General features: G+C 42.9%; 1 pseudogene; it reads left to right on the forward strand.

Moving 5' to 3' along the window:
- The first annotated feature begins 815 nt into the window (after positions 1–815).
- LOC116700824 (active breakpoint cluster region-related protein-like) lies at positions 816–11477 on the forward strand (annotated as a pseudogene).
- Positions 11478–23852: the final 12375 nt, after the last annotated feature.

Below are 23852 nucleotides of genomic sequence, written 5' to 3' on the forward strand. Positions count from 1 at the left end.
GCACAGCACCCCAGTCAACATTGTTCTTTAAATGAAGAAATATATGTTAAAAGATCATAATGGAGTAGTTTTGTGTAATATTGAGCAGTGTGTACAGCTTTTACTAACACACGTCTGAGAGGCCCCATGTAAACTATGAAAGAGTGGAAAATAGTTTAGGCGAGAATAATAACGTTTTCTGGCTGAACGTCTATGGGAGAGGTTGACAAACGGGATTTAAAGCATGAACACAACCAGTGAAGCATTTAAGCCGGCACTCTCCCTTCTTTCCCTCCGTTTCTCGGTTCTAATTGACTGTTTATGCTCCCTGCCCCGGTTTTTTGAGGGTGCCCTAAAAATCTGGAGAAGCAAGAGCGCCAGTGTAAACAGGAGCTCATCACTCCCTCCCTCTTCTCTTCCTCTCTCTCTCTTCTCTCTCTCTCTCTCTCTCCTGCTCTCTTCTCCTCTCTCTCTGCCTCGCTCTAGCGATCGTATCTGTGTTTGCCATTGTGTGGAAGTCAGATTGCACAGCGAGGAGTGTGCAGTGACTGTGGAATGAGCTCGCAGAGGAATTATTATCCAGGCGTATCAAGGAGAACTGGCTAGAATCTTGTTCTCCTTTCGTCATCACACTTTTTCCTGTTTTGAAGTGACTATTTTAAGGGGGGGGGATCCGCCTGTTTCTTTGTGCTGCGGATTCCCGGGAAGCGGGTTCTCCAGCACCTGGTCCGGTGTTCGGCAGATGAGAGAGAGGTTACACGGGATCCAGCCTCCTTACCGTGTTGTAAATCCTCACCTGTCTTTGGGGGAGAGAGACATTCAAAGGCTTCTTTGGGATGACGGAGATCTTAGTGTCGGATGTAAACTTGAACTCAGTGGATGGTGAGCGTTTGAGCCGCACTGCTGCGTGGACCAGAACCTGCCACAATCTGTCCCGCAGCCCCGACCCCTGTGCTCAGAGGCCACACCACAACGGGGACAAGCTATGGGGCCGAGCCCGCGCAAGTGCTCAGACAAAAAGGTCTCCCGCTGACAAAGGCACCAAACACAGACACACACACAACAATACACAAACACGCTGTGAATTCCTCTATTTTATGCCTTTGCCCTCCCTATTTATCAGCTGTGGCACTTCCATCTGTTTGCTTTGCTCTCTTGTTGCTCAAGTATATCCCTTCCAGTGCGTTGCGCTCGCGCTACCAGGGTGTCTTTCTTGCAAAGAGTTGGACATGGTCTTAAATGATGGCTCTATTGACTGCAGCAGAGGCAGTGATGTAGTGTGAATTAAGGGTGAAGACCTAAACTGACCTGCCCGTAACACAAACACATATTTAAAAATGCCTAATTTATGCCTTTTTCATCTAAATGATGTTATTCTATAATAGCGCTAAGCTAATCTTATGCTATGACGTAACACAAATTGTAAAGTATTTGGTACTAAGCTTTTATCTGCTTTGGAGAAGTGGTTAGTATGCTTCAGCAGTGTTTCCTGATAATAGCAGAAACCACTGCAATAAGGTCTATCTGTTAAATGGGCCAGCACAATAGACTGTACTATGGTGCTCTTTCCTGCCATTTGATTTCACCTTATTGCAATGCAAACATCTCGTTATTCCTATAATTCCTAAATAAAGCTATTAAGATGATTCATATATTTCCAACCGACATTGTATATGGAATATATGGAGGTTTCAGTATGGTTTAGCTCCCCCGCGGTTCATTTGAAGAGGTGTCCCCCCCTCTGGCTGAGTGATCCGAGCCCTTTGGCATTCAAGCCCAGATTCCACTAATTAACTGTCATATTACCCAAATAACCTTAGAACAGCAATCTATCTATTTGCACCAGGTTTCCTTTTAATATTGTTTATAATTTGACAATTATTAAGTGTTGCCAGATTATTGTCGGGTTCGCCGCAATGTTTTGATGCTCATGAAACTTGGGGCCTTTCATTATGTTTATATATGAACTTTAAAGTTTGAGCTTATTTAGAAGGGAAATGTCACTTGGTCAAAAGAATTCGGGTTGTACTGGGTGACCTTGTGTTAAGGGCTCGTTACCCAAAGAGGTTTCTGATATGGTATTCTGGGTTGGCATGGCATGGCATGCATTGCATGGCAAGTTAAATGCAGGTTTAGACTGGGAATTTTGCATGGGAGCAGACAAAGGGCTTTTTTTTTGTTTGCTCCAGAATGCCTTTTTTGTACGTACAAGAAAAATATCCTCCCTTCATCTGGCCTCATGCGGCATCTGCAGTATTTTAAGCTGAATGTGTGTCCGTGATATAAACCGCTTCAGGACAAAGAATCCAAGTTGATGTTGGCTTGACCTTTGTTTCAGTGCTTTCCATTATTAACAGAGGCCTAAGGAAGCTACCACTGGGTGTACTGAGCAGGATCAAACCAGGAACATATTAAGCCCAGACATTCTGCATTCGACATGCACGCCTTGTATTGATCATTCTTCTCCTTTCTGTCCTGTCTCCGTGTCAGGCGTTCTGGCATTCATTGCTGTTCCAGATTTTTCAACTTTGCATTAGAGCAGTGATACTGTCCTCCACCTCTCATAGTGCGAAATCCCTGTTTCCCAAAACTGCTTCATTGATTTCCATGTCATTCTCTTCATTATTCCTCCCCCGCATTACTCCCTGCCTCAAATGGGTTTTTTTAAAGACAGGAAGGGTTAATACGAAATAATAAGGTATCATTAGTATACTTTTATCAAAACTGCTGCATTATGACGTGTATTATTGTTCTGTTGAATATGCCTATTCATTATTTAAATCTGTCTTACTGACTATGTTCAAGTACAAATGGTTGTATTTAGCTTTTTAAACTGGTCCCAACAAAACTGCTTCACAAATTAGTCGTGAATTGTCAAAAGCGATGAATGAAAAATTCTAAAAACATGCACATAAACCATATGAGGAGGAGCAACTTCCTGTGTCTTTCCAGTGACTTTAGGGCATTATTGCTTTTCTCTTTGTTTCATCTGTGGCATGCTGGTGTTTTTACAGTGTGCTGAGAGGATGTGGCTGTTATAAGGTACAGGAGCACACTGGGAAATGCCTCACTCCTGCAGCCTAAAGCGGCATCTAATAAGACTACAGTGTGATGAGATGGGAGGCTGGCTGGGAACACTAATTAAACCAGAAGCAGACATAATGTATCATACGTGGCCCAAGCAAAAGAAACAAAATGATGATTAGCCGTTGCTCGGGTTGTAGTCGGGGTTTGTGGTGTGTAATTAACATCCTGTTCTTTTGGCTGCTGACTGTTACCGTGTCAGGTGTGGTTTTTTTTTTTGGGGGAGTACACAGCCACCTAGGGGGAGGAGGAACAATGGGCTGTGTGCCGGCTGCCATGGGGATGGACATCAGATCCAAACCTAGTATCATCCGCCTTTGCCCCTGCTGCTTAGCCCATACGAACTCATGCTCTTTCATTTAAGTACGTGATTTAGTGCAGATGAGATGTTACGGTTTATCCCTCTTGCAGGCCTAAAATGCCAGCCAGTTCCCTAATGGCTTTTATGTAGGGGCATAAATCTCAATCTGTCCCCACCGGAGGGCATACATAGCCCTGTGATTGGCACCAAGCATGCCCCGTGCACAGGATCTGCAATGGTTAATGAGATCAGGAGGGGAGCGGTACGTCAGTAAAGTGATACCAAATGACCCCTCGGGATAAGTCCAGCCTCACGATACTGGCATATGCGGTGTGGTTTAGTATCAGCAGGGTTGGGAAACCAAGATTATTCAATAATCGATTAGGTGTGAGAGTAAGAGATGTGGACTTATGGTTACGGTCACTAACAGTCTTACAGTGGTCTGGGCTTAGGTAATGACAGAACAGTTGTAGTTCAGCAAAGAGGATGCCTCGGGCTTAGACATGAATTCAGGAAAATGTAATACATTTATATGAATAAGAGATAACCAGTTTTTGCTGGGTTTGTTTCAAAAGGATTTTGTTTTCAGCAGTAAAAAAAAAAAAAATATCAGTTTACATAACAAAACAGGACAAGTTGCATTTTTTGGGTCAGGGAGGCTACAAACTCTCTCCTTTTGGAACAAAAAAAAGGTTCTGAATATTACATCAGAACTGAAGTAAGGACTCCCTCAGTGACGGACATCACTGGCAAACATTGAAGAGATGATCAAAACGGCGTCAACTGCTACATGCTGTTAGTAGTAAGATACAAACTAACCTGAAGAGTGAGGTAATGAACTTGCTCACAACGACATGATGTTATCCGAGGCCAACGAGGGACAAACCATCACTGTAGATGTCTCAAACAAAATGAGAAGGTTCATCAGAGGACAAAATGGACTTAGATCCCAGTCTCTTGTCGCATAAGTAGGAGTTTTGTCACTGATGCCACTAGATGAACTCAGAAATGAGTGGTATAGGTATTGTATAATTATATTGTCAAACATTGGAACAGAGCCGTGTTTGCATGGTGACGTGAAGGCTGATAAGGAAGCTGACCGTAAACTAGTATTAGCAAAGGGAAGCTGAAACAGCGCAACAAAATCGCAAACACATGAAGAGGAAATCATGTGAGAATAGTGTTTTTAATGGGGGGGAAAAACCTTAAAGCACTATTGAATGATTAGGGCTTGTGTTAAACTCAAAATTCACCGCATTAAAGGGATTAAGTCACTCTTTCTCTGCTTGTGTGTGGGATAACGCTGATTTGTGGGTGCCGACTGCAGGCATGGTTGTGTTACATAAGTGTAGTACACCTCTGTGTGTTGCTGTTTACAAAGCCCTGTCAGAGAATCACACACTGCTGCCGAGATGAGAGAACACTCGGCAAAGCACAGCCCTGTGCGGTGGAAAACCCTCGCCGATGGCTCCTCAAACAAGGAGGGAAATTGAGGGGTACGAAGGCCAAACTGGCATCGAGTCAACCGGCCTCCATGGCCATGGGGAATCAGCCAGCTGTTACCCGTAAAGAGACTAGCTACAATGATGACATTAAACATTAGTGGTTAATTTGTCTGAAATAGTCACGCGATTGTACTCTGAAGTAAATAAACTACGTGCACAAAACCACTTCTGTAATCCTGCTACCAACCAGGGGAGCCGTGCAGTTGAGACCTACGTTCTAATTAAAGGACTAATAAAGCTCTCTGCAGCTGAAGAATTTAATTCGCCAGAGAGCAGCAATCCAAGAATGTGATGAAACACAAAGGACAAAAATTAGGCCGAAAATTCATGAATATTTAGCATAGCAAAATAGCAAGTTGTGTTTGAATATTGTCGCATCATGCTATTAACTCTCAGCACAGCCCAAAGGACTATTAAGTGTGGCAAGAACTTTTATTATAAGGTTTTAACCATTATTTCAGTACAGGACTTGTTTGCACAATTTCTGTTTCAAACACGCTTAGTTAGATGGTTTGTGTTAGATCTGGTACAGTCAGGCCACTTAGCTGTGCAAAGAAATCTATATTCATAAGCATATAGGACAAACAAGATCAAAACGACTATAAAGACACATCTGTATCAATAGTGCACATAGTGCTCACAACCATATATATGTGTGTGTGTGTGTGTGGGTGTGTGTGGTGTGTGTGTGTGTGTGTGTGTGTGTGTGGTGTGTGTGGGGTGTGTGTGTGTAACCCATGGTGGGTGTGTGTTTGTATATGGTCTGTATATAGGTATAGTGTGTGTGTGGGGTGTGTGTGGTATGTGCGTGCCGTGTGTGTGTGTGTCGTGTGTGTACGGGTGGGTGTGTGGGTGTGTGTGTGTGTTTATATGTATATATATATGTGTGTGTGTGGGTGTGTGTTTTGCATACTTGTCTGTATATATGTATAGTGTGTGTGTGTGTGGGGTGTGTGGTGTGTGTGTGTGTGTCCTGCTGTTGTTGTCAGTCTCATACAGAACAGGCTGTAGGAGCGTGGCTCACCCTTACATCAAGGCAGTAGGTTTGAAGACTGGGGGGGGTGGGGGAGGGTGCTGTAGCCAGTTCCGTAGTGTAGTGGTGTATCACGTTCGCCTAATCACGAGAAAGGTACTCAGTTCGAAACTGGGAGGGAACAGCTGTGTATGAGCTAGAGAAAACTTGTGGTGTATTTTTATTAGGCCAAACAAATCAAGGGAAGAGATGTGCTGTTGGTTGTGTTTGAACAAAGTTTTCTTGGGTATGTAGGATTTAATGCTTAATACAAGTAAAATAAAAAAGCCCATCTGTGACTAGTTTATCACTTTTTATTAGAATAAGCAATGCATTCGCCTTTTTTTGATCACACAACATTTTTTAACATTCACTTCAAGCCTTTAGTTTTCAAATTTTTCAGAAAACTCTTTCAACACGATTGACAAAACAATTTGACGCTAAAGGATTGTATCAACACATGAGCTCAGTAAATCATTCTAAAAGGACCACTGAACCACCACGGAGCGGTTCTCCTGTACTGTGCCGGGAAAAAGACGGCCCATGAGCAGCTTACCATCCGACTTATCTTACCTGATCGTTATGGCCCTGCGGATCAGTCTGGGCAGAGTACCAGCTATGTAAGGCTCAGGGCTGTCGGCTTTTTGTCGAAGTTTAGACGCGTGGTAATGATATATTTCTGTTCTGCTGACTGTGTGGTTTTTGGGGTGTGTGTGTGTGGTGTGGCTGTGCGTGTGTGTCGGTAAATAATGGGCCAGCGTCGGTTAACCAGCTGCGTCCCAACCGGTACACATCAGTAACAGTCTGAGCTGCTTGGAGACTAAATGAGTCACAGTCAGAGCGAATGTGTTGACTAACTCTGCCTCAAACACATACACAAACACAACACACCACACATTTTTATGGATTCTATATTGCATACATATGGAAAGCAGGAAAGCACTTCAAGGGTGTGTCCCTATAGGAAGGCGTACAAATCAGATGTGTGTGTAACGGCACTAGATTAGAAGTATCCGTGTGCTTTGCGCCATTCTGGACTCTCAGTCATGTTATCTTTGAAGTTTTCACGTTTCATGGTCCTACAACAGAGCTTTGCCATGGAGTGATGTGATTCTAATCGGAGACTTATTAGCTGAGGATGTCTCTAAAAACCACGAGACAATTCTGACTTTCATCTCTTGCTCGACATTTTGCATGAATGCACCACACACAATGTACAAGTGGCTCACGTGTTTGAACCCCCTCAAGGACTTCATATGAACATAAATCATTGCCGTGAACCTTTTGGAGTGAGATGAATAAGGGGACTAAAGCTATCCTGTTTGCTTCGGGGGTCCTTAAAAGGTCTGAAAATGTCTTAAAATACAGAAAAATAGCAGAAGTCAGCTTGTTGTCTTATTTGCCATAAAACACCCTTAATTCCTTGTGTAATTTCTACTATGTCCATTACTGTACACCTTCCCGTCTTTGCTACATGTCGTCAGATTTAGACCGTATAAACCGCATTATTTGACACATCGAGGCTGCATTACTTGTGCTGCCCTCTTTTGTTCCTAAATGCAAGTGTTAATATTTCAACCAACTCTTTACCAGGAAAGGAACAAGGCGATGATTATTCTTGTTATTAGCTTATATAGTTTCAAAGAGTAACCCTGGCATGTAGAGGGCCCTTGTTCGGTTTACAACACTATTAAAGGACATTCATCTTAATCAGTTTCCTTTTTTTTTAAAATTAGCAGACGTGTAATAGGAGGGAAATAGATGAGAGAAGGAACATGTGTCGATTACAGAAAGTATAAGCAGTTAGCCTGGATATTTAAGTTCTCGTCTGGCCTTTAGTGTTAAAGAAAAACAGTTGCAGTGATTACCTGTCTCGACAAAGACCTGATGGGAAACCAGGCTTAACGATAATGGGAATGGGTGAAACCAAGCCAAATGGCCTTTTTACGAGGTTAATGAAATACTTCAGGGAGAACTTTTAATAGCGCAATCTAATGCTACAATAAGAGAAGTGTGCCACCCAACAATTCATAATCACCTCTAAGTGAGCCCATCACTAAGCAGGGGGTGAATGACATAACTGTGGAGTGCAAACAGCCAATAAAAAAAGGCCTTAGCAGTTGTGGCCACACACAACACACTCCAGGGGACTTTAAAAAAACAACAGGATTCCATCTATCATGTCTCAGAGGGCATCATGGGGACATGGATCCAGACTTTAAGAGTGTGTGAACTGTGCGTGAAGTAGGACAAGTATTATGAGCCCAATCGGGAGCCATTGTGGACCCCCAAGAGAACGAAGAGGGTTATAAAGGTGGGAGGCATGACGCGCCACTTTCTTTCACAAAGTAGATTAGCGTATGTGGTACAGTAAAGCCGCAGGACGGCACGGGCCACAAACGACAGCCGGCTTTGATCTGTTTAGGAAAATGGAGAAGCTGAAAGGTGAACTGTGGACTCAAAGACTATAATCACAGTAGGCCTATCAACTGTTTAAACTCTGTCAGCTGCAGCTTTGCAATTTCTGGTTCCACATTCCACGGTCTTACGTGGTTCGTTAACGACGGTCCTCAGGGAGGGTGTCCCAACACGAGCTTTAGAAACGTGTTACTGAGCGTAGGGGCAGCGACTCAGCCAGGTAACCATGGTGGGTCGTTAGCCTAAAACAGAATTTTAGCCAACCCCAAAAAAAGGGGGGGGTATGTGTTACTGTTCATGTCAAAAAGCTCAAAATGAAGTCCCTCGAGTTGTCGGCAAGCGTTTTGCTTCCAGGGCTCGGCTATGCTGGATACCAAATAGACATTTTCTTTGCAGTGATCGTATTGTTGTTGTCATGCTATGATTCAGAAGGAGGACTGCCCATGTGACAATGTCATCTATGTCATCTGCTAAGTCATAATCAGTCTTCTCAGTCTCATGGCTTATTCGGTAAAAGTCCTATCAGCTAATGTCCTTATGTCTCTGTGTGTCGTTCAGCTGGATCCCAGACAGGCAGTCCAGAACTGGCATATGAACGTCATTAGAGAGGAACGGGTAAGACGGACGCGGGGCTTCAACTCTGGCTCACTTGTGCCAGCTGTCAATATTTTAAGAGAGGTGTTTGGAAAGGCAATGTACGTTTTTGTTTTCTTTTTTCTGACTGGACAGTGTTTTTATTCAGCGCTAAATGTAGTGGTAACATAGAGAGATCTCCATTGTCTCGCTGTAAGGGTTACATAAATCCAAAAGGTTTAAATGATGTTGGATAGTAGATATTAATGTGGAAAAAGAAAGTGGTCCATGAGGGTCCCAAAGTTCAGCGGGGTGTTGTTAATTGTCAGATCAAAGTGGCGGTATCAATGAAATTCACAAGTCGGGACCTCAGCTAAAGAGAAGACGCGTCCAAAAAACAGAGTGGCGTGTTGGAGTCAAATATAAACGGGTGACAATAAGGTAAGTAGGATTTATGTATCTTTTGAGGCCGAAATGGCGTTATGTATCTACAGCTCAACTGCCTGGAAAAAACATGGACTTTCGCTTTTCACCACCTTCATGTTGTGTGTTGTCGGTCCACCGGCGCGAGCGCTCCAAGCGTGCCTTACAGGTTCGTCAGTGCATGAGGAAGTGAGAAGAGGGGATCGACGAAGTGGGAATCTACAGGATCTCAGGGGGTGGACAATGATATATAAGGGCCTCAAAACAGCCTTTTCACCAGTAAGACTCCACTCACTGTCCTTTTCACTAATACGCTAGAGGAAATTAACTGATTTCTGAAAGATTTAGCTGTAAATGTGTTTTGGCGTTCATCTAACTATAATCGATTAAAAAGCAATAGGTTGTTCTCCACGTGAAGATGATGGATGAAAGGTGTCAGACCGTTGTCTAGCTGATCGTTGGTGACCTGCGTGTAAGAATTTATCCTGTCAAATCACCCTAATATCGTGGTCAGTCATCAGGTATTATCTTTCTTGAAGAATTATCTCTCATGTTGTCCTCGGGTACAAATTGACCCGTGTTTCCTATATCAAGTTCTTTTTAGTCTACCCAAGTATAATTACCCAAAAGACATGATTGTAAGTCGGGAAAAATCTGTTATGGTGACTTGTAGTCTAATGTCATTTTTTGATTGATCATATTCTCTAAAACAGTCTCGAAAATTCTTTCTGGTCGCTAGTTGGGTTCTTTATTAAAGGAGTAATTCAGGCACAAAAGAATAAGACGTGCGTACGAGGACTATGTTTTGAGTATGTTTTAATGCTAATGAATGGCCCAGTTTTAGATTGCCAAGTACAAATCTCTACTTTCATTATTTTGGGGTGTTTATTCAATTTTATAGCATTTGGAAAAAAAAAACATTGAAGTGGTTTTGACAGAGTAGTGAGTAAAAGTGACATATTCCAGTCCAGTATTATCCATTTCCTTGAAATTTGTCAAATAATCCGAATACCACTTTTCGAACTCCAAACATTAGGTATAATTTCTATAAATGAGGTTATTCCAAAAATAACTGTAAAACAAGTTAATTAAGTTGTTATATGAAGTGTGTTATGACAACAGTTTGAAAATAGATGTCAAAAGTGGTGAAAAAAGGGACAAAAACATAAGAAAAAGCGTCATAAAAAAAGTGTTCATTTTCATTGTGACGTATGTACTGGTAGTAGTTTCCAAGGGTAATTGAAGCCTTTGCTTAAGCTCTGTAGAGAAGAGATTTTTGTGTGGGAACTGGCTGTTTTAGGGTGGCCAGGACAGATGAGGAGCAAGAGCTGTCAGGTTCAAGTTTTCTGTGGCAGTAGAGTCTCCAAGCGTTGGTCATGGCTGCGATCCAACAGGCACAGCCCGGTATTCCTTTCATTTTTTGGGGTAATATTACGAATCTGGCCGTAGGGGCGGGCTTATGAGAGAATTACGTCGTTCCAGGAGAGAGCAGCGAGAGAAGCTGTGTTATTGTTGGCCTGTAATACTTTATAATGGCTCTTTGTGTGTGTTGGCTGCAGATACCAAAGACATCCTGGTGATCTGAGCCGACTATGGGACCATTCAACGCCATCGCAGGAACGCTTGAAGCGTACTTCAGGGAGCTGCCGGGGCCTCTGATCACGACCGCCTCTTACCCCGCTTCATGGAGGCATAGGTGCACCCCTGTTAATCTATCAGTGGGGGGGGGGAGTTCAGTTGTCCAGCTGGAGAGATAAGAGCGCAGTATAAAAAAGCTGTCGTGCATAATGGATGTGACATGTTTTCATCTCCCTCACAGCGGCTCTCTGAACAGCAGCCAAGGCCAAACTGCATGATGCACCTTGCTGCGATCCCTGCCCGGACCCAAACTCAGGACATTCCTCATCCTGCTGGAGCACCTCAAACGGTACCACACACAAAACACACACACACACAAACCTAATAACCACTCAGACACACACAGAGACAACTCTGCCACAGTTAGGCTTTCTGCAGTAGCAATGTAACCAACTTAATGGTATAATCCGAAAAGTTATTATTCTTTCATATAGCTTACGGTACTTCTCAAAGCCCTGTTGGTGTTTGCAGGGTGGCTGAGAAGGAGCCAATTAACAAGATGTCCCTCCACAACTGGCCACGTGTTTGGCCACCACTCTGCTAGGCCGCCGAGTCCGAGATCACCAAGGACCAGCAAATCACCTCTGCCTCCGAGCTGGGTCACATGGAAGTATGGCACAGGTACGGCAAACACGCAGACGCATTGAATTTTGGTGCAGACTTAGGACAAAATACTGGGGCTATATGTCAGTCGCAATGTCCAATGACAACGTTTTAGGTTACTGTAGTTAATGTTTAATATGAAGTACTTTTTTTTTTTTACTCATAGTATGTTTATACCACTATGACTCTCTGGATGCCTATGATCCCTTTGGCTTTCTTAAATAATCTTATATAGAGACTAGTAGTCGCCTCTGGTGGGTACATGTAGATTCCTGGCCCGCTGCACGTTTCCAGATGATTTTACTTCCACGTTGGAAGTGAACCGTTGTCAATGCGGGATGCGCTCCAGCTGTATTCAGGCTGCAGGGCCGTCCACTCATCTCTACTGAGAGATGAGTTTCCCTGTGCAACATAATGGATGTCTTTGGCGGAATAAGCAAAAACCGCCCCAGGAAATCATCGTAAATGGGAGGCCACGTCTGTCAGTTACAGTTTAAAGCCGAGGTTTTATAATGGGATTCTTCAAATTCTACAAGTGATTGATAAGTATACAAAACTTACCAAAGAAGATGCGTCCCACTGCCATTACTGAACTAATATAATTGTGGACATGAGGGAATTTCCTCATTTTAACGGGACCAATGGCACAAATGACATAGGGGTTAATAACCAACAGTGTACCTAGTTCGACCCTTCTATGGGATGTGTTTCACGTAATCAAATGTGATCAGTTTTTATCGCAACCCGTAATTAGCTTATCACGTTCGTCGTAGGGGCACAGGGAAAGTGAAAAAAGAAACGCCTGTTTCTAAAACCACGAACAAGGCTACAAACTAGCCCCACACTCCACGGTAGCATAACGACGGGTCCCTACAGGGAAACAAAGCCTTGAGATGTGACGGGTATGATGGGGGGGGAAGCCCAAAGCGCAGCACGGAGGCCAGAAGAATCCGTTAAACAGAGAGTCTTTTTATTTAGACCGTATAACAAAAGGTAGCAACAGCGGAGTTCCAAGAACACAGGAGCCAGCAAGGGGGGGAGGGGAAAAAGTTCACACAGGGACCCAGACAGAAGGCAGGGTCGAAAACAGGGAGGCTGAGACTTCCGACGTGGAACAGACTACGGGGAAAAAACACGGGAGGCTGTGCCGGGCCGGACATCCACAGGGAAACCATGAGGAGAAAGGGCAGACCAACGACTAGGGAGGGCTGACGAGGACAGAAATGATTCAGCCGAGGCACAAGGGAGCACAGACCTTAAAATACAACAGGTAATTAGACAACAGAGGCAGGTGACGAATAGGGGCGGGGGGGGAAACAGGTGGGAAAACATCAAGGTAATCACAGAGCGGGGGAAAACAACGGGCAGCAAGCCCGGAGGAGAGCACGGGACAGAAAAACAGATTTCAAAATAAAACAAATGCTAAAAAATACAGACGCTCGGGGGGATGAGACGGACCAAGCACACGGACGGTGGGAAAAAACACTGAGACTATTCACAGGGAGGCAGAAACGGGAAAACAAAACCCAAACAAAACCCCACCCCACAGCAGAGAACCTTGAGGGTACACCAGTTATTAAAAAGATAGATTACAAAGACAGTGACTGTTCATATATACAGCGGGCGCAATCTTGGAAAAAAACAGAACAGTGGCTTGGACGTTTACACAACCATGCTAAAGTTGATAAAAAGAGAATAAAAAAAACATCTTGTCGCCATTGATCTTTAATGCCTTAATTGTTATGATTCCAACGTGCGTGGATTGGTGGAAAATAGCGTTTGAAAATAGCCTTCTTTTGTCCTTACTGTGACTAGCGTTCTAGGAGGGTTGGCATCGAGAACAGGGGTCTACCTGAATGTTTTAAAAATTAAGATTCCAGTGGAATCCATTCCTTTAATGGAATCGTTTGGAGATTTGGATTAATATTGATCATCGGTCCAAATTAATATGCGCAGTTTTGGTTCCGTAGCAGGCAGGCGATGGTTGTGTGAAGCATGGAGCGCAGTAAGCGGTGTTTCTGTCAGGCTTTATTTTGCTTGAAAAGCTAGTAAACCTGCAACCCCCAACAGGAATCAAAATAAAACCTTCCTCTATTTGTGAAATAAGAATGTGACACGATCAACTCAACCCATCAAAGAATCAGATTCAAGAAGCGATAAGAAGTGAGCAAAAGGAAATCGGAATGGAATCAGAACCTCAGAATCGTTAATCCAAACGATGCCCCCCGACCTAGGTATAAGTTAAGAGCGCCTTTGGGCTAACACTGGTTCACATTCCGTAGCATGAAAAAATATCAAAAACAGCTCCTCGGTAAGCCGTCTTATTTCATTCGCCTGAATTGTCCTTTATAAAAGAAACCCATTGCAAACAATTGAAGAGGTTTCTAGGATTGTTTTAGGAGAATATGATAAAATTCAAAAATGACATTAGTACTAAGTCACCTATAACAGATTTTCCAGACTTACAATTTTTTATGTTCAAATATGAGTTCAAATCTGTCAGTGTATTTACCAGATTCGTCCAATTGAGAACAAGAAGAGTATTTTGTCTGGGCGATGTTGCCCTAAGCAGCAACACCGAGTTCAAACAGGAACGCAGAACAACATCAAGTGCAACGAACAAAGGCCAAACTAAAGCTCAGAGGGACAAACAGAAAGAAAGAGAGTCTGAAATGAGGCCAGCCGTTTCGACGTCAGAGCAGGGCGGCTCATGAGTCAAACCTGCTGAAATGTATTCCCTCTGCAGTCAAATCCAAATCACCATTAACAAAATACACCAAGACGTCAGAGTCTTTAGCTTCACACTGTAGCATAGGTCCAGCGAGGACAGATGAAATCCTTCAGGAAGACCAGAAGTCAGATTGGGACGGACGGTGTTAACTGTACTGCATACCAACGGCGTCTCCTTTGAGTGTTCATAAACCACTCCGTGAATTCATCAAATGAATGTTAGTGCAGTTGTTTGCATTAGGTCTGTTAAAGATTGTAGTGGTGATCTTTTTATGACACACAGTTAAATCCGGAACAACACACAATACCCTTTTTTAGATTCAGTGGAAGCTACGATGTATTAATGGCCAATTAATCCCACTAAAGTAGCATAATGCTGCTTCTTAAGTCAGAAACTTGTTCACATCAATATTCTTTGACATAATACTGAGACTCCGAGCATATGGATTCATTTTGAATGAATTAAATGAGCTGTCTAACCAAATAAACGTTAATGGTTCTCTGTCTCTTAGCGTCCAGGTGCTGCTGTACTCCCGGCAGCATCCTCCATCTACTTTTGCCGAAACTGAAGCGCAACACGCTCTACTTTTCCACGAAGTTTAATCCCCCCCAACACCCACCACCACCCCCCAACCACCACCTCCCTCAGGGCCGCGTCTGCAGAGGAGGAGGGACAGATCCAAACAAACCTCGCCACTCGGTCCTCCCGCCTCACGTCTCCTCCCAGCAGGAAGCTATCTCGACCCTGTACGCCCAAAACACACAAAACCACAACCAACACACACACACACACACACACACAACTCCTCTTGTCGCACCCCCACAACCAAACCCCCCCCGTCCTAAAAGAGCTGGAGCGAGCACGTAGGGAGGAGGTGAAGGCGGTTTCCTGGTAGTATAGTAGTCACATGCAAGCCTGTTGGTTTCTGACAAGTACGACAAGGCATTGTGGGACACTGTGGGGGAGACGGGGGGGTCCGGGAGGCCACGGCCCTGGCGCTGGTGGGGTGGCACAGGATCAACCAGTGTTTGTCGTGGTGTCCTCTAGTGAGGCGCTGGGTTTGATGGATATCATCTCAGAAACCTTCGAATCGTCTACCCGATCAGAGCATTCCAGAAAAAAAGAAAAAATGGATTTACAGGTTTTTAATAATTATTTTCAGCTGTTTGTTTTCTTTTTCCGTCTTCTTGGCGACGTGTGCATGTGAATGGAGGGGGCCAGATTGTGCGATTGACGTTCGGGATGTAGTTGAGGGACTGTGAGTGTGTTTAAGGGACTATGAGAACTTGTGAGGTTCGAGGTACAAGGGCTGGGGGAAGACATGTGATAGATTCCACCTCTGTACTGACAAACACGAGAGACCGTCAGCCCAGTGAGTCTCGGCCAAATTAGCCCTATTTATTTTAAAATATAATAATATGTGTGCCTGTATCTGTGCAACTAGGAAAGCTCTAAGGAGTCGTTTTTTGAAGTTATTCAGGTCGTGATGTTATTTTTAGTCTGATTTACATTCACCATGTCCATGGTTGGTAAGCTGTACTGGAAAAAGAACAGAACGTCTGCCAACTGATTTCGATCAGTTGTAGAGGAAGGGCACCCTGGACCTCAGCGTGGTTGGGCGGTAAAAAAAAAACAAACACAAAACAAAATGCAGGAACATTTTTTTTTGCTTTTTTTCTTGTTTGCTTCATTGCAAGCCTGTTCCAAGTGTCTTACTGCACCGGTATCATCTATAGAATTGATTTGTGTAGTCTGCCCTCATTGCAGTTCAGCTTGGGCAATCACAGGCAGGTAAGAACACATAGGTAGGTTGGCTCTGCGAGGCCTCGCTAGCGCCACATCTCTGCTCAACAGCCAACTTTCTGATCAAGCCGGCGAATATCTTAAAATACTGTAACACGGCAGATGGAGTACATTTGATATGTAATTATAGGCTAAATGAAATAAAAAAGTTGGATTTTAATCCCTAGAAGAATTTCAGTTATACTGTACTATTGAGGCTAAATGTGATGTTGACTTTTCCACCTTTGTTTTTTTTTTTTTTTAGTAAATAAAAAGTTGCCAACACTCACTTTGGGTCGTCTGTGTCGTTAAACTTCTTGTCAGGTATATTGAATCACTTCCATCTGAGCTATTAGCCTCTGGGCCCTCACTAAAAGCCAAGATTAGGGAGAGGCCCAGTCATATCAAATAGAGAGGAGAGCTACAGTGGTGAGAAAAAGTTGTGTGCCCCATTCATCATTTCCTGTTCCTTGCATGTGTGTGACACTTAAGTGTTCGGAAAATGCAAATCAATTAACAATTAGTCAAGGGACAACAAAAGTAAACACAACTGCAATTTGTAAAATGACGGTGTTTATATTAAAGGTTGAAAAAAATCCAAACTCTGCCATGCGGGACAATTTGTGCACGTCTTTCTGATGGTGGAGGCATGAACGCTGACCTAACTGAGCAACAGTGAGGACTGCAGTTCTTTGGACGTTTGGGTGGGGGCTTTTGTGAACCTCTTGGATGAGTCTTCGATGCGTTCTTGGGGTAATTTTGGGCGGCCGGCCACTCATGGGAAGAAGGTTCACCACTGTTCCTGGCTTGCCATTTGTGGATAATGCTCCACTGTGTTCAGGATTCCAAAGCGTCGAAATGGCATATAACCCTTTACAGACTGAATAGATCTCAATCCACTTTCGTTCTCAAGTGTTCCTGGAATTGCTTTGGGTCCGGCATGATGTTGTAGCTGTTTAGGATCTTCTGGGCGACCTTACGGTCAAGCAGTTCCTATTGAAAGTGATGCCTGATTGTGAACAGGTGTGTGGCATAATCAGGCCGCCGGCGGTGGCTAGAGAAATTGAACTCCGGTGGTGGACAACCACAGTTATAGTTGTTTTAAACAAGCGGGGGCAATCACTTTTCCACACAGGGCCATGATGGTTGGATTTTTTTCACCCCTTTTTTTATAATAACACCTCATTTACAAATTGCATTTTGTGTTTACTTGTGTTGTCCTGACTATTGTTTTTTAAATTGTTGATGTGTTCACGAAAAAACTTAAAGTGTGACACACATGACAAAGACCCGGGAAAATGAAGGAAGGGGGAAACACTTTCACACCAATGTACAACATCTTCAGATCAAAGGTATCTAAGGTAAGTGAGATCAGTTATTTATTTTGTATCCTTTGAACCTTTTATCTGTTGTAAAGCACTTGTAACCTTTTTTTGAAAGTTTTGAAAGATGACAGAGAAATAAATCTTTACTTACTTAATAGAGTGAGCTCCAGGTAGTAGCTCAGCTCTGTAGGGAGTTGGATTGTGAACTGGAGGGTCGATGGTTTCAAGTCCCGTACAGACAAAGTCCAGGCTTGTGAGTGGAACTGGAGGGCGCTGGCAGCAATGGTATCCCCACACACACACGACTGTGAAATCTTTCCATTGCAGGAATAGGTCTGAGTGTGTGTGTGTGTATGTCCGTGATTGATTATACAAAACTAAATAAAGTGAATTTCCCCACTCGGGATCAACAGTATAACTTAATTTAGATGGCACCTAAAATAAAGCTAATATACACCAAAACATGTGCAAGAGATATAAAACAGGATAAAATACTTATTAATTTTGGGGGGGGGAAAAGGGAGCATGAGTGACCCCCCACCTTACCACTATTTTTTTGATGTATTAAACCTTTTATTTATCCAGAGGTAAAACTGTTTGAGAACACTTCTCACTATCACTATAAATTTTCCAATAACCACATTTGAATATAAAGGGCGATATTTGGGTATTCCCCCCCCTGGTGGTCCAGGAAGGAGGTTTTCAGTGACTCTGTCTCCTAGTGCTTGGGCTCTTGGTGGGATTGTGGGGTTTCTGTAATAATCCCAGAGTTGGTATAGACCTGCTCTGTATAGAAAGACCGGGGAGGAGAACTATGTTGGCATTTGGCGCTAGAGAAATAAATGAACTGAATTGAAATAGTAACATCTAGGAAAGTCAACTAGTTTGCCGTCTAGAGAAAGTCCAACTAGTGCCGTCTAGAGAAAGTCCAACGAGTGGCAGTCTAGAAAAAAGTACAACTAGAGAAGTTCTAGAGCGAAGGTCCATAGTGCCTTCTAGAGAAAGTCCAACTCGGAGACGCCTAGAGGGAAGTCAAACTAGTGCCGCATAGGAAAAAAGTCCAATAGAGCCGGTCTAGAGGAAGTAAATAGTGCCTTCTAGAGAAAGTCCAACTAGAGACGTTAGAGGAGTCCAACTAGTGCCTTCTAGAGAAAGTCCAAATAGGGGGACGTCTAGAGAAAGATCAAACTATGCGTCTAGAAAAAAGTCAACTAGTGACGGTCTAGAGAAGTCCAACTAGTGACGTTAGAGGAAAGTCCAACTAGTGCCGTCTAGAGAAAGCCAACTATGACGTCTAGAGAAAAGTCCAACTAGAGACGTCCTAGAGAACGTCCAACTAGAGGACGTTAGAGAAAGTCCAACTAGATGACATAGAGAAGTCCAGTAGAGACGTCTAGAGAAGTCAAGCTAGAGACATTAGAGAAGTCCAGCTAGAGGACGTCTAGAGAAAGTAACTCCGTGAACAAAGTGAGTGTAAAAAGCATCACTAGTTAACTAGTAGGATTTTGGACAGCATAGTTAATTAGGAGGTTTAATATACCCGAACTAGTTATAGTGGATTTGGGCCCTCACTAGTTAACAGGGTAAACTGCAACAAACAGTCCACGCCAATTAGGCAGACAGGACAAGGATCCTGATTGGCCACGGGTGTGCTGGGCTGTGCATGTTAAATAATTCGCATAACTGCCACCTGTCTCATGCGTTGACTGTCCTTTAGTCCCTGTAGACGGCTAACAGATGTCTCTAACAGGGACTGATATATGGCAATTTGATCCATAGTAGATGACTTCATAATGGTAAATCTGCCACTGAACATTGTACACTGACTAGGAACATAGATAAATGCATCATAGAGAAAATTTGTGCCAATGTTTGCTTTAAGACTGTTTGAAATATGAAACAGAAAGGCATATATTTCAAAAAGTCTCAAACACAAAAGCAGTTGAGGGAAGTCATTTTAAGAATTGTTGACATTTGGGGTACTAATGCTGTAATTAATAATAATGATTCATGAAAAAAAAATGATGGCAGATATTTGGTTTTACTGAGAAAATAACATCGAAAGGAAAACTACATAAAGCAGAGAATATTAAACAGAAAGAAAATGTTCTATTATGTAGTTAATATACAAACTAATCAGTTCGACAGGAGAGACAATAGGAAGCCTCCTCCTCGGGCATGGTTGCTACTAACAACAAGTGGCACTTTGGTTTTCATAGGTAATAGTAATACGTTGTGGACCCAACTAGGGTTATTTAGTAAAGGCCAATGAGGTCCCTAGTAAGGCTTTTTGACATCACTAGTTAACTAGTAAATAAGGTCAGTAGTTAACTACAGGCTGCCAACTGTTCACCAAACCTTGGAGGGAGATTGGGGGGGCAAACCCAACTTTGCAGTGTACAAAGACAAGGTCTTTTGGTCGTGATCCTTCGGGGATTTAAATTGGATTTTATATGTGGGGGATGGGGCTCTCCTTAGGGGGGTCTGGGGGTATGCTCCCCAGAAAAAATTTGAAAAATAACCCATTAAATGGATTTCTGGAGAGTTTTTTTTTTTCAAAAAGAGCAAAGAGCCTTGTTGCATTGTTGTAGTATCATTGGTATTAGGGCATCAGCAGTTACATTATTAACTTCTTATGAATAACAACTGACCCAGGACCCAATGACACATGAAGGACAGTGGCATATGGCATTAACAGCTGAGAAGATTGGGGTCTGTGGGGAACAGGGTCCAGGGGTCCCTGGTGTAGTACCAGGGACCCAAAGTTAAATAATGTTGAAGGGAATCAACTAAGACCACAGAAATTATAAAGAATAAGAACCACTGAGTTACATAAGTCTAGTGAAGTGTTACCGTTGTGCCGAGGGCATAATGTCTGGCCTGTCCTCTGTGCCACACTTACTGTTTTTACTTTTTGAGGAAATAAAGAATATTTGTTCATTTTAAAACATCAAAATAATGTATTTACAGTTACATTTAGAGATGGCACGAGGTTAGGAGAACAACAACAGTGGCCCAACGTTGCCCAGTATTAGTATATAGTATAGATGTGTTTCATCAGATTTTTGCTATGTGCAATTTAGAATATTTAACTCCTCCAAGCTCCTGTTGTCCGCGATTTGGATGAGTTGGTAATATAGTCTGCTGTGCATGGTCATTGCTCCGGTGATATGGTGGATCTCATGCAGCACAAAGACAAAGAGGCAAATTTGGGTCTTGGTACTCTGGACAGAGTTCGAGGAGGCGGTCCGTGCTCTTAATCGCAGGACTACGCGATGAACGCGTCACTGCCCCCCCCCCGCACAGAGCGGGTCCACCAGCCGCAGCTGCTCACCTTATTGGACAGAGAGAGTGGAAAAGAAGGAAGGACGGGTCTGTGTACTCAGAGCTCGCCTGAAGCCGCTGAATGCAACTGGGATGGATAGTGAAAAAAAAAATGTCTCAGTTGCGACAATTCGAAACTCCAACAAGACAGGGAGCGCTTTTGAACCCCCTCACAGCTCTGAAGCGCAATAGTCGATCACGGTGGCTCACACAGGTAGATCGAAGAGAGAAACTATCTTTACGGATTTGACGGCAGCCGGCCACCAAAAAGTAGCATTGCTTGCATCATGGATAGCAAATTAGTGCACATATCTGTTAACTGCCCATTGTCTATCAAAATAGAAGAAAAACACACAAAGTTTCCCTCCCGCTTGGACCTTAAACTGTCTACGCGTTTGGACCTACTTCTAAATATTGTCGGAAGCGAAGGTTTGTGTCAGTTTAACTAGATTATTTGACCGGGGATTGTCAATATCCTTCAGATGGAATACCGCCCCCTATGGTATTGGCTGGTACATTATACCATGGCCCCAAGCACGGGAAAGACGCTCACATTACAGTGGATGGAGAAAGCATTTCAGACCAGGAAATCAACCGTTTACTTTATGTAAAAACACACGCTGCAGGTGTTGTGTCCAGGCATCGTTGTGCCAACAGTGAACGTAGGAGCTTGGGGGAACCGGGCTACCCTCTATCACCCCAATGCCAAAGGAAAAAATGCAAAATGATTGATGTATGAATTCGGGGCGTATTATATTACCGTGTGAAGGAGGTTATGTTTCAAGTTCAGTGGATGTACACCATGACACAATTTCATGAAACTTTACTTGCAAGACTGTGTCATTTGATTTCAGTACTAAAAATGTTATTTAAAACAATGTTTTTTTCAGTTGCGTTTTAATTTACGTATTCACGATGTGACAGATTCATTCTTGTTTAACCTGGTAAGTGAACTTTAGGTAAGGGTGAGTTCAACAGCAATTATTTTGGAAACACCTAAAAGAAACACAAAAGTCCAAACAACTTACAATTATTTATATTTTATCAAGTGTGTAAGTCTCTCATTCGCTTCACGCACACGCTCGCACGCGTCAGTAAAAGTCATGGGCAACAGGAATGGTGTGTTGTGGTGACCAAGGTGATGTGAAAACAGCTGCAGGCTTTAGAATTCGTTTGCATTTGGACGTGACCAGTGACCGTGCCAAAAAAAAACCCGGACAGTGAAATCTTGGAGGAATGATCACCTGGAAAACAAACTTCTAAAAACAAATGATACCTGAAGAAAAAAACACAGCAGTAAAAAGTACAGTCAAACCTACAGGACATTTACTGCCTTAAATGACTTTCTAGTGGAGCCCCTGCAGCTGTGGACCTGTCGAACACGGAGAGTTACTTCCACGTGAGACATCTTTTAATGTTATGCAAATGTAATTTATTACATATTTGTTCATAGAATTTCATTAGAAATGCTATTCATAGAACACATTGGCATTTAATTGTGTTCATTTGTTATGTAGTTAAATCGAGAATTATTATATTTAGATTGCCTGTTAGAAAAAAAAAGTTTTGGGGACACTTGACGTTTTTGTTATAAAATAATAATATATGTATTAATGTACTATGCGGGACGTGTTGTGTGAATATGTAATAATGGTGTAGCTAGAGTTGAAAAACAATTTTTTTGTCGAAAATGTTACATAAGGGTTAGGGTTACAAGATGGCGACTTGGCCATTTTCGAATAAGCAAAAAAAGAACAAACTTTTCCATCGGTTCATGGTGCACACTTTCTGTGAACCATGGACCGATGGAACTTAAGAACGGCAGGTGTAATCAATAAGTGTCACGTCCCTTGAGGACGCCTACTGTATGTTCGCTGCCTTAAAATGTATCCGCGAGATAGTGTCGGTCTTGAAAAAGACATTAGTCAATTTGTGAAGTAGTTCCAGATATTCTGATCAAGTTAATAAGTCTGAATGAAGAGTGGACGTGCCGAAAGTGTCGGACAGTTAGGACCTAAAACTAAAGCTCTTCAGGACTTCAGAGCTTCTACTGACATGTGGCATTGTCATAACATTGAAATAGGCTTGCTGTCAGTGGTTGGTATTTCTGGAAACGTGACATGGAAGAGATGGAGGTTGGGCTGTCATGCAGTGACTGTGCACATACCTGCGTCAAGATGCACAGTCCCCTCCCGCCGCTGTAGGAAACCCTGGAATCAAATGAATTTGGGGACGTGGCTAAATATAAAAAATGTATTAAATTTGCGAAGATGCCCTTATTTAGTAAGGGTTGTTTGTTTGGAGAAAGCCGTGTGTTAATTAGGGTTTTAAGCGTGCGTAATTAGCGCATATCTTTACGATCACACGGTTGGCTACATCTGTGTTTTTCACACAGATTGCAACCGTTATACCATGCTCTTGGAAAAAAAAAGTTCCCACAGTGTCATGGACATCATTCTTCTCCTATCACTGAAAGTCAGGGCCCCTACACCGAAGTGATGCAACATGACGAAATTAAGGCACATTGCTATGACTGCTTTATACTAATCGCCTTTTGTTGTTGAAATAACAAGTAATGTTTCAGAAGCAAAAAACGGAATCTAACAGGCTTTATGTGGAATTTTTCTTGCAAAATCAAGATTTCAATATTTTGCCCTGCTGAGTGAGAGACAGTAGACTGAAAAGTCATATCTGACTAAATACTTAACTGGATCACTTCTGCTCTTCAGTCTCTTATTAATGCTACTGCGCTCACCCAAAAGAAAAATACAAATTATTAGATTTGGATAATTCATCACAATTTAACATGTGTGCTGCAGACTGTTATTGCTCTGACTGAAAATGTCAAGTCTCTGCACAGCCACCCCGAAGTCAACATGTTCGTTAAATTGAAGAAATATATGGTAAAAGATCATAAGGGGTAGTTTTGTTGTACTATTGAGAGAGGGTGTCAGCTTTAATTAACACACGTCTGAGAGGCCCATGTAACCTAGGAAAGAGGTGAGAAAATAGTTAGGCGAGAATAATAACGTTTTCGGAATCAAGGTCCCCAAAACAAGTGACAGCGCATGGAACAGTGAAGCTGCGAAGCCCATGTCCTGTTCCGGTTTAAACATTGAACCATGTACTCACCATAGAGATAGCATTTTCATGA

This window comes from Etheostoma spectabile, chromosome 13, assembly GCF_008692095.1.
Source record: "Etheostoma spectabile isolate EspeVRDwgs_2016 chromosome 13, UIUC_Espe_1.0, whole genome shotgun sequence".
Taxonomy (NCBI): Eukaryota; Metazoa; Chordata; class Actinopteri; order Perciformes; family Percidae; genus Etheostoma; species Etheostoma spectabile.